The sequence below is a fragment of the Canis lupus genome, chromosome 11 (assembly GCF_048164855.1).
Source record: "Canis lupus baileyi chromosome 11, mCanLup2.hap1, whole genome shotgun sequence".
NCBI lineage: Eukaryota > Metazoa > Chordata > Mammalia > Carnivora > Canidae > Canis > Canis lupus.
This window is the reverse complement of record NC_132848.1, coordinates 63,160,139-63,172,338: the sequence shown is the minus strand read 5'-3', so window position 1 is coordinate 63,172,338 and position 12,200 is coordinate 63,160,139. Positions and strand designations below refer to the sequence as shown.

Here is a 12,200-nt window from a genome sequence, read left to right as displayed (position 1 = left end):
GTTGGAAGGGTTGGTGAGACCTGGGCACACATTGTAGGAGCCACCCTAGCACTCATTGCCTCAATTGTCTCCCATAAGCTTGGTTGATATAGGTTTTGCAACTTCTCTGTCTTGAATCCTAATATTTGAACATGTTTGCTCTTCAAATGGACTTGAAGGGACCTGCAATAAAATGCAGCTCAGTTCTGGTATCTGAGATTCTGTTGTTGGGACTTCCTTGTCTGTTCTGGGATTTGTTCTCAGCCAGAGCCTCCTTTCTCTTGTTGTTTCATACCCTCAGGAGACTGGGGCCCCTGCTGTCCCAGAGCACCTGTCTCACAAAAGACCCAGGACTAGCAAAGTCGATTGAAGAGTTCACAGTTTAATGTTTAAACCTCCTAAGGGGTATTGCAGTCACCCTAATTTCATTTTAACAAATACTTGTCAAATTTCCGTGTTACTCAGGCTGGGTACTATACGTGCAAAAATAAAGACAAGGTGAAAGGTTCTGACACTGGTGTCTAGGAGTTAAGTGGGAAAAAAAAGTCATATGTAAATAATTAATTTCAAAATAGGTAAAAAGTGTGTGTGTGTGTGTGTGTGTGTGTACGCATGAATGTGCACCCTGAAAAAGGCATTAATTTCATCAAAAGACTTTAGATGACCCAACAAGAAATTACTGTGCGTCACACTAGAACTAGACCTCAGAAGGTGGATCCCCAGGATCCTGAAGGTAGAGGCTGGGCTGTGTGGGAGCACTGGACATGTTGGCAAGCCCAGGGTTTCCCCCATATAAGCTGAGCTCATAAAAGCCAGGGTTTGCCTGCCCCCTCCCTCGCCAGGAGGGTGGAGAAAAGTTCCTGAGAATTCGGAGTGGCTTCCACGGGCTGGCAAGGAGCCATCTGCTGCTGTTGCCGCTGCTGCTGTGGTGGCGGCAGCACCCGCATTAACTCTTCTGGCTCCTGTGGTGGTGCTGAGTCCAGGCCGTGGCAGACCACTGGCAGCGAGTCAGGACACCTGGCTTCCAGGGAGACTCTGTGCCTACTTTGGAACAGCGTGTAACCCTTCCGAGCCTTAGTTTCCTGTTCTTGATTTGGACGACACCAGCACTATCAGCTCTGCAGATAAAAATGAGATTATAAGTGTGAAAGCATTGGAAAAATAACACTAGTGCCCTGCAATAAAGTTTTATTAATAATTAATCAAAAAGCACTTACAAATGTCTGTTGTGTACCCAGAATTTGGCAAAGTGTTACATAGAGCTCATTGGTTTAGTAGATTTCTCGTAATGAAGTCTTTTTCCTAATTCTTCTGGCTCAGGGAACTTGTCAGCAAGGAGTTCACCCAGTACCAAAGAGAATGGCTTGGCTATCAGAGCTTGCCGCAGTCCTGTTGCTGATTAGCTGTGTCATATCGGGTGGTTGTCTTCATTCCTTTGAGCCTCAGTTTCTCAGTCAGTAAAATAAGGTTTTCTACTAATCTTTCCTGATCCCTCTTTCCCCTGTCTTCCGACTATACCCTTTATTCTGGCTGTGGTGTTAGAATGGGGATCCATAAACTTAGCTTAGAAAAGCCTGTAAATAATAACTTAATGTGCTGATTCTTTGGTGGACAGTTTACCCCAAAGGCATGACATTCCAGTGGTTGAATATGAGATGGGTACCAAAGGCTGATGGCTTATTTGGGAGCAGGCAGCTGTAAAGCCAGCCTTACTAGCATCTTCCCCTTGAGGGGCCATGGTGGGGGTATTAAGCAGATGAAAAGGTACAGTCTCACCCTATGTGGCAGTTGCCTTACATTTTTGCCAATTAGCTCTGTTGGCTTCTTCTAAAAGGAGGCCAGTAGGAAAAATCTCTAAGGCAGAGTCTAGAAATACCTTATATTTGTATTCACTTTTGTTTTTTTTAAAAAGCACGTTCAAGTGCATTAATTTCACTGATCTTTGTAACAAGTACATGCATAGTTAAGTCATACTGGCCACCCTGTTTAGTAGAGGAAGGAAAAAGCATGACTGATTTGACATCACGGAGTAAGACAGTGGCACAGCTGAAACTGGAAGCCAGATGATATCATTTCTGATCTACTGTTCTCTCTGACCCTCACCTGGGGAGAAATGAGTGTGTCCCGGAGGGGACCCCACAGCCCCCCCCCCCCATCCATATTCCCTGACTCTAGGGGATTAAATATATTTTGCATTGCTTAGAATAAGGATGATAACTTTTAAGAGATAGGCATTGCCATATGGTAGGTGCTTAGTAGGTGTTTGTGAATCAATGAATAAAGCTGCCATGACTGTGCTTGAGAAGAACTCTGGGGTAGACCCAGTGGTTAATGTGATAGATACCTCCTCTTTCGGTCTTGCCCTCCCCTCCCCCCTTTCCTCCACTCCTGACTTTGCCTCCAAACAGAGTGAAGGGGAAATTCTCTATCCAGGGTCTCCGTGTGTGTCAACTTGATTGCTTAAAAATTCAGGTATATGATTTAGATAGAGGCTTGGCATTCCCATTACAGAAAGGAGGGCTAAGCAGCAAGCAGATACACTTTGAACATAGACTACGTATGTGGTGTTACCCAGGTGGTACTGCAAAGGCACAGAAGATGGAACTTTTTTCCCCTACACAAAACTTATGATCTTTTTGGGAAGACAAGGTATGTTCTAATTCTAATTTCTGCTAGTGTAGAAATACTACTTAATTGTCTAATGTTAAGTAACAAAATATGAAAACAAAACCTGTATCTGTGTAATTTACTATTTTAAGCACATAAAACACAGTGAATTAGATGTGTGTGTGTGTTTAAAAGGTGTACATCAAACAGGCAGGCCTGTTTTCTGAAATATGATCAACATTAACATGAAACATTTTTCTCCATGATGATTAATTTCATGTAGCAACTTGGCTAGGCCACAAATTTCTGAGTATTTTCATTTTTTAATTTTAATTTAATTTTATTTTTAAAGGATTTTATTTATTTATTCATGAGAGACAGAGAGAGGCAGAGACATAGGCAGAGGGAAAAACAAGCTCCCTGTGGGGAGCCAGATGTGGGACTGGATCCTGGGACTCCAGGATCCTGCCTGCCCTGAACTGAAGGTAGACTCTTAACTGCTGAGCCACCCAGGTGTCCCTCTCTGAGTATTTTTTTAGATGAGATTAACATTTACATGAGAAGACAGAGTAAAGCAGATTATCTCTATAGTGTGGTTGGGCCTCATCCAATCAATCAAAGGCCTTAAGAGAAAAAAGACTGCTCTTTCATGGGGAAGAAGGAATTTAGTTAGCGGACTATCTTTGGACTTGAGCTGTAACAGGAGCTCTTCTCTAGTTCTTCAATCTGATGGCCTACCCTTCAGATTTTGTACTTGCCAACCTCCATGATTCCTTAAAATAAATCTGTCTCTGTATATTTATCTATGTCTATATCTGTATATATAGATAAAGATATGCACATACATGTGTACACACACACACACACACACACACACATATCCTCTTGGTTCTGTTTCTTTGGAGAACCTGTCCTCTTGCTGTCATTTGAATACCCAGTGTTTGGGCACCTGGGTGGCTCAGTGGTTGAGCATCTCTGCCTTTGGCTCAGGTTGTCCTTCCAGGGACGTGGGATCAAGTCCTGCATCGGGCTTCCTGCAGGGAGCCTGCTTCTCCCACTGCCTGTGTCTCGGCCTTTCTGTGTCTCTCATGAATAAATAAAATCTTAAAAAAAAAATACTGGTCTTACATAATAATCTGGAGTCCTGTTTTGAAGCAAGGTCACATCTCTTTTTGTGGGGTGAGGGCCATTTGTGGGTTGTATATTTGTGGTGGGGTGGAAAGTGGGGGGGATTCCTAGACCCATTTTCTCTCTCGGTAAGTTTCTCTGCCCTCTGGCTGGCTGCTGTAATTGACTCCTCCAGGGTTAGCACAGGGGTAGGGAGAAGGAGGCAGAACATGGTTAAATCCTGGTGGGAACTCCACTGTTAAGATGAATTTCTGGGCCTGGCTGATGTTTCGGCTGATTCTTTCCCTTTCCTGGGCACTTTCATGGGGACTTCAGAAGCTCCAGACCCTGTGGCTAGAGTGGGCTTCTGGCATGGGTGATGCCCTTCCTTGGGCCTCCTGCTGCCCCTAATCCCCTGTTCTCCAGGGATCCAGTCCATACAGGATCCTGGTCCCCTTAGGTAGGACTTATAGTTTTTATATTTTATTATATATACATATGTATGTTAAATATATGAAATCATGATTGTGATGTTTCTAAGTACACATAAATGACTATAATATGAAGTAATACACTAATTTTTTTTTTCTTTTTAAATTTTGTTTGTTCTTAGACATATAGTTTTCCCTCCTGGCTTTACTATTTTTATCCTCTTTCCCATTTCATACCAGCTCATACATTTTAAGGCCCGAGGTCATGGGTATTAATCACTTATTTCTGTCCATTTCCAAGGTGTTTTCTTAATGACTGTCTTACAGTATCTCCCAGATTCCCTTGGCATGGGGTGGGGTCTTGAGGGTCAATGGTGCAAGTCCTTGTGTAGGGGTTCTGGGAGTTGTAGGGCTTTTGTTCCCATTCTCCAGTGCTGCCCCCTCACTGAGAGGGGACTCATGCATTTGTGGGTAGATATCCTAGCCCTCACTCCCATGTTCCACGTCCACATACCACACACATCCACCCCCTCCGCAAATATCCCATCCCCTTAGGCCGAGCAGTGTGCACATTGGTGACATAATTTGCCTTCAGGAGATGAAGGACTCTGGAAACAAGTTAGGGCTATTTGGGCAGGTTGTTATGTGGTCCAGGATAACTATGCGGAAGAATAAGTGGGGGAAGTACAGAGCTGGACCTCAAAGCATGGGTCCTAAGGTTGGAGCCTGTTGTTCTGTGAAGGACAGTACTGATTGCTAGTGTCAAGCTGTTGATGCCTGTGGTGCATATTGTGCTGTCCTGACTTGCCCTCCTGGTAATACCAACCCTGTGGGTTTACACATTTATAGGCTTGGTAGGTCAAGGTAGAAAAGTGACCTGGGAATCTAGCTTTTGTAGGTTGGGCTGATTCAGATAATCAGATATTTTGCATATTAGCTATGGAAAGCTGTGATGCAAAGAAGAGAAGCAGCAGAAAATTGAGAGACTACAGAGATTTCCATATGGTGAGTTTTATTATTTCTTTCTTATTTTTAAAGTTGTTCTGTGAAGTGAGTTGAGCTCATGGAAAATTGTTCAGCTACAGGACGGCTCTGGAAAAACCCATCTTGGCCCTAGCGGGCCTTCTACTTTTAAAAGACTTTATTCACATGTCTAGACAGGTTAACTTGAAGTTAACCATCTTACTTCACAAGAACCAAGCTCCCAATCCATTAACATTTTTTATTACCCCACATATATCCTAAGGCTTAAAAGATTCAAAGAGGGAGGTCAACATAATTTTTAAATGATTGAGAGGCCTGGAATAGTAAAAATCTCAAGTCAGGATCTTTGGCTAGAGAATGTGTGGACTGTGCTAGAATTTCATTCCTTCCAAATCTCTCATGTGGGACGTCTGATAAATGCATTGCATCTCCGATTTCATTGGCTATTCATTTTCTTCTTCACTCTATATTCTTAGTTTGTTTCTTCTTCTAGGTTTTCATTGAAGCTGAAATGATTAAGGAAGCTTTTTGAGTGTATAAACATATTTACATGTTAGTAGTAGCAGAAGGATCAAGGTTGGACTGAAGTTTCTCTTATGCAGCCTTACAGAGGTGAAAGACACAGGTCTTTTGGCTTCTTTTTGGAAGGAAGGGAGGACTACTTCATGCCCAGAGGGAGCACTTACTATCTGCAAGGGGTTATGCCTCCCAATGTTAATGCAGAGACTCTGGCTGTGATCATAAACTTCTAGGGGGTAGAGAACTATGTCCATCCTAATTGCCCTGTTAATTATTACAATGTTGAGACCAGTGCTAATAGCCTAATTTTAAATTTGGATGAGCTTCTTGTTATTTTCTTATGTAGTTGATAGAGCAAAGATATTGGTAAGCATCACTTTGCATTATTAATGTGTCTTAAAGGGCATGGCAATTATTTAAAAATAAAATCAAATAAATGTTTTTAAATACATGATGGTTTTTGCTTTCTCAAAGAATTCCTTTTTATTTTTAAAAAGATTTTATTTGATTTATTCATGAGACACACAAAGAGAGAGACAGAGACATAGGCAGAGGGAGAAGCAGGCTCCCTGTGGGGAGACTGATGTGGGACTTGATCCTGGGACCCCAGGATCATGCCCTAACCTGAAGGCAGACGCTCAACCACTGAGCCACCCAGGGCGTCCCAGAATCCCTTTTTCATATAGTCAATTCCTTATCCATTTTTTGAAAAGTAAATATTTTTGGCTGTTTTTAAGAAAGTGAGTCTTGCCTCCTCTCAAGTATTCTTCATGTAGTTCATTAGGTACATAACATACATTTTGGGGTTAAAATGAAAATCTATTAATCGAATTACCTTTTAACCTTGACTTCAGTTTTGGTTTTTGAAGTGTGTTTGTGTAGAAAAAAATGTTCAAGTGATGAATCTTCATATGAGGTATAAGAATTACCACATTTTAAAACTTGCAAACTCATGTGCATTAGAGGAAAGAGTCTTTTTGAAGAGAAAGGAGAATGGCCTTTGGATGCAGAGCACTGGGTTAGATTCCCTTCCTCCATGTTTTGTGGCCTTGAGCTCAGCCTTTCTGAGCTTTGGCTTCTTCAGCTGCAAAATAGGACTAATTTTATTCTCATTACTTAGTTGAAGCCACCATGTAACACTGGCCTCTGTAAATCAGAGAGCTGTGAAAAGGGATTGACCTGTCTGCCAGTGGTGAGGGAGCTCCAGCTTCCAGATCCAGGGTTATCCTTAGATGGTCTGAGACAGAAATGCGCACCTTCCACTCCATGCAGCTATAAGGGACTGAACATGTCTTTTCCTTTTAGAAAAGGGGAATCATCATTCTATAGGGGAATTATTATTCACCTCGTTTTAGGAGAACCAGTAAATGAAACAAATTACAAAACCAAAAAGAAAGTTTATGAGAAATGTGTTTAAAGCTTTTAATTTCCCTGAGTTCTCACATATTATATAGTTGAAATAAATAAACTTTAAGGGGATGGGAAAGTCCTGAGAAGAAAAGATTTAAAAAGGGGCCATGAGTACCTCAATCATTATATCATAGATATTGTTTAGCTGAAAGTTCTTTTTCAGATGTGTCTTTGCATGTCTGTTGATACTGCTATTGGCAGGTTTTACTAAATGGTAAAATCATGACCACTCCATGGAGCTTTTATCTTGGAGCTTGGTTATAAAATCCATCTCAAAAGGACTTTTGTCTGTATCCCTGAATTTGCTGCCACCACTCCTGATCCATAGTGTATTTGGGCTTTGAGTTTCTTGGGAGAAAGTTGGTACGGTGATTCAGCTTGGCATTCTTCGTGATGTTGACTTCTTAATCTCCTTTGGTTCTGGGAGCCAAGGTCAGGGAATCAGAACCTGCCTATGGCAATTGATAAAAGTTTACTGGTTTCTGGGGTCCCTGGCTAGCTCAGTAGAGAATGTGACTTTTGATCTCAGGGTCTTGGGTTTGAGCCCTGTTTTGGGTGTGGAGATTACTTAAAACAAAATCAACCAACCAACCAAACAGGGTTACTGGTTTCCAAGTGAAATAAGGCTTCCTGAGGTTCTGGGCACTGATCATAGTGAGAATGTGTACAAAGTGAGAATGTGTACAAAGTGAGAAAGTACATAGTGAGAATGGGTACAAAGACCAGAGCAGTCCCTGGATACCAGCTACTTTACAGGGTCAGAGATGAAGGTGGGGCCTCTGCATTAGGGTTTTTAAAATTTTGGGGTTGACCTTTTGGTGGGTTATAAAATCAATTTAATGGGTTGAGGCCATCATTTTTAAATAATTGAAAAAGATTAGAATAGCAAATAGATTGCATTGCATGTGAGGTAAGGATATTGTTTCCTGAAATTTTTTTTTAGTTTTATATATATATATATATATATATATATATATATATATCCATATGTGTAAATACCTACATATTCTGCATTGAAATGTAATAGAGAATGTTTTCTTTTAGGATGTGGCAAAATTTCTTTTAGGAGCTAGCATGTGGCAGAAAATATTCAACAGTTACTACTTTTCAGGATGAAAAAAACAATTACAAAATTCATAATCCATGGAGTGATTTTATAAAGACATACGTACACACATGTTCGCACATGCACACACACACAGAGTTAACTGCTTTTCTCCAAAGCAGCACACAAACCTGGCATCTTAAGTTGCAAATATGAATAAAACCTGGTTGAAACGAACCCCTCCTTGGTTTCATAAATCCAAGACAATCTAGGGAGTTAAAGTAGGGCTGTTCTGTCCATGGCAAAGGCTGGAGTGGATATTGGTATCCATTATTGAGGTGTAAAAGACTGTGGCTTAGTATACTGACATCTGAAGGGAAGCATTCTTGAGGCTCCATCTGGTCATCCTGGAGCCAGAAAAAGGGACTGAGAGAAAGAGAAGGATTTTAGGGAAAACTGAAAGTATCAAACATTGCTGCCCTTAACATACCAACCCTGAGCAAGCTGTGGAAGTATATAATGAAAAACAAAGCAAAGATCTCCTTGCAGTCAGTGGCTTCATTTCTGTAAATTTCTAGATGAGGCATTCACGCCCAGATCTGTCTGCCTAAATGCTACTGTGCTGGACCTTGTGATGTGGCTATGCCATAATTAATCTGACAGGGAATCTACACTGAAAGAAGGGAAGGGATACTTAGCCTAGTCCAATGGAGTATGTCAATGAATAATGGGATGAAGCTAAGAGAAGGTAAAATTGGGCTGAATATCAAGAAAAAAATTACCTAACAGAAAGGTCTATTAGATAGTGGAGTGGTCTCTCCAGGGGGACAGTGGCAGGGCCAGTGGTGCTGGAATCATTTACAAGTTGGCTGTTGAAAGCCCCTGAGAATATGCTGTAGGGAACAGGACTGAGTTGACAAGAGTGGACAAAATGACCTCAAAGGTCTTTTCCATCTTTAGTGTCTACGATTTTGTGATCGTCTGCTCTTCACCGAAGCGCTCCAGCTCCAGCTACTCTCTGGGGCCTGAAACACATGAAATAATTGTTAGTAAGATATCCAGCGATGAAACAGTTTTGAGGGAACCATTTGCTCTTGGGCATCTTTTTCCATTCAAAACTAGTCTGGAGAGAAATGAACAAGATAAAGGAAACAAGGAAGAAATTGGAGTTTATTGTTCTCAAAGCTAACATTATTATTAGTCTGTATTCACTCTCAATATTTGATCAAATGCAAAACTATTCTTACAGGTTGTATTTAAATCTAAAAGCAGTTTCTTTGGGACTATACCATACTAAATTTTGTATTTCTCAACAGGTTGTTTTAGCATTGTACAGAAAGAGCCTGTTTTAGGGGTTGTTTAACAGATGAAACGAATTCTTGGATAAGCAGCATTGTTCCATCTGCAACATGGTTAGAACTCTTGTACATTTGCATTTCTGTGTTTCAGAATTATTCAGGCAATAAATTACTCAGGATGTCAACCTTATGCTGAAACAGAAATGACCTACTTTGTAAGGATCTCATGTATTTTAAATTTAACCTTGCGCCTTTTCTTCAACTGAGAACAGGAGAAAGTGAGTGAAGAATGGTGAAGTCCTGAGCTTTGTAAGTATGATCACAAGGAAACCAAAAATAGCTGAAATATATTGAGCTTTTACTATGTGCTAGACATCGTTGTAAGGGTTTGATGCGTATTAACTCATTCATTTTCTTGTAATCCAGGAGATAGGTGCTGTTATTACAGTGGAGGAAACTGAGGCACAGAAAGTATAAAAATTTTGTCCAAGGTCACAGAATCAGTGAGAGGTGGAGTTTGGATTTGAGCAGGTAGTCTGGATTCAAATCATTATTAGTCCATCACTACTCTAAGTGTAGCTCTTACTTCCTTCAAGAACATGATGAGGACAGAAATTTGATCTCTCTTGTTCACTGATGGACTTCTAGAGCCTAGAACAATCCCTGCCACATAGCAGGCACTCAATAAATTTTGGCTAAAAGAATGAATGGAAATTGGTATTGGCAGTTCTGAGTTTTTCAATGGCAAGCTCATCTGTTCCAAATTTGCTGATTGCAGGAACAAGGCATCTTTTTGTCTCTCTCCTGTTGATCTTGGCAGCCTCCTAGCTTCATTTTCAGGATGCCTTCACTGACCCCTTGGAATAGATTAGCTGCCTTTAGAACAGGGTCCAGAAGTATCCTGCACTTCCTTAACACGGCAATTTCATACTTTATTGTGATTATTTGTTTAGTTTATCTTCCTGGCTGTGTTGTAAGCCCTAGGAGGACAGGGTATGTATTTTACACTCCATTCTAACTGGACCCAGCACTGAACTGGGCACAAAGAGCTCTGTCTGTGGATGGTGTTGAATGAACAATTGAAAGAGGATGCTCTTTCCAACTTATTTTTCTACTTTTTATTTACACATAACTTTCATAGTTTTTATTGTTAATTGTTATAGCATAATACGTTACCTCAAAATGCAGTGGCCTTAAACAATAATAAGTTAATATCAACGCTTACAGTTTCTGTCAATCTGAAATTTGGAAGTGGTTTAGCTGGGCGGTTTTGACTCAAGGTCTTTCATGAAGTTGGAGTTAGGTGTCAGCTAGGGTTTCCATCATCTGAAGGTTTGCCCAAGGCTGGAGGGATCCACTTCTAAGATGGCTTCCTTACAGGTTTCTGGAGAGGCCTCAATCACTTCCCAGATGGGTTTCTCCACTGGAGTGTTTGAGTGTTTTGATGATATGGCAGCTGATCTTTCCAGAATGAGTGATGTAAGAGAAGATGGTGAATATTGCAATGCCCATTATGACCTAACCTTGGAAGTCATATACCACTGCATTCTGTTTCACTGTGGGAAGAGACTCCACAAGGGTGTAGATATTAAGAGGCAAGGATTGTGGGGAGCCTGATATTGGAGATTGGTAGTCACACATACCATTTTACACCTTGTTTCCCCATCAAGCCAGTGAGATGATACCCTATTTTACAGGTGAGGAAACTGAGGCTAACCATGACATGCTTAGGATCATACCCTGTACTTAAATCTCCATTTATTCCCTGTAAGTTAAATATCCTTTCCAAAATATCATAGCTATATGACTAAGTAACTAAATTACATACAGCTTAGAAAACTCAAGATGTAAAAATCTAGCAAATTAGAAATGTTATTTGTGTTACTACAAGATTCACCTTACCACAGAATTGTCTAATGTCCTATTCAAAATGATTCAGTTTATCAAAGATAAGTTTTAATATGACTTTTGGAGACACATTTATTAGGTAACGAGAAGTATAATTTGAAAATTTGTTATGTTAGAAACAGTCATATTAGATTGTGAGTTTCTTGAAGGCAGGGATGGAGTCAGCTGTATCTTCCATCCCAACTCTGTGATCTAGCCCAGAGGAAGCTTCAAACAAGAATTTTTAAATAAAGGAATGATTATGGCAAAATGCCTGTAGCTACAGATTCTTAAGACTCTTTTTGTGTATGAGAAGTTGACATATTATTTTTTAAAATACATTTTATTCTTATTTTATACCTGAGAGTCTGGTTCCTACTGAGCTTTGTATTACTAGACTACCTAAAACTTATTTATATATTAGTACTGGCCTGATGTAACATGTTGTGAAATTTTTCATCCCTGCTGAGATATGAGGTTGAAAAACTGACAGATGTTTAATGAAAACAAAGAAAAAGGTAAGAAGCAAAATCTCATCTAAAGAATGGATAAAAGATCTGATTTAACATGTATGTAAATGGAATGGTTCCTATTTTAAGACTCAGCCAATCAAAACAATATAATTTTAAATAAAATCTGTTCCATTGGAAAAAAAGTGTTCCCCTTCCCCTCAAAATACATTGCATTCTGATTGTGTTGAAGACTTTAAGAGCTTCTGCTCGTTTTTTTTTCTTTTCTTTTTTAAATAGCCAGGAGGTCTAATGTTTTCTGATTTGAACAGTATTGCTATTTGTAAAGATTTTCTAAGGGAAGGTGAACAGACATGCTTCTTTGGAATGATTCCTTATCAAATCTTGTCTGCAAAATTAGTGGATTATCAGGTTTATGATGGTATGGTTGTTAGCATAAACTCACATAGGGGATCAAATTATG

General features: G+C 40.1%; 1 long non-coding RNA gene across 7 annotated transcripts; it reads right to left on the bottom strand.

Annotated features, from left to right (window-relative positions):
* Window positions 1–356: 356 nt before the first annotated feature.
* LOC140600286 (uncharacterized) lies at window positions 357–10,873 on the bottom strand. 7 transcript variants are annotated; one of them, XR_012003528.1, is made up of 4 exons: window positions 10,606–10,873; window positions 8,865–9,107; window positions 8,274–8,508; window positions 357–1,097 (listed from the first exon to the last, which is right to left on the bottom strand). It is a non-coding gene; the product is annotated as an uncharacterized lncRNA (long non-coding RNA). The 7 variants fall into 7 exon arrangements; XR_012003527.1 differs by lacking the exon at window positions 357–1,097 and adding an exon at window positions 5,184–5,614; XR_012003526.1 differs by lacking the exon at window positions 357–1,097 and adding an exon at window positions 5,652–7,489.
* Window positions 10,874–12,200: the final 1,327 nt, after the last annotated feature.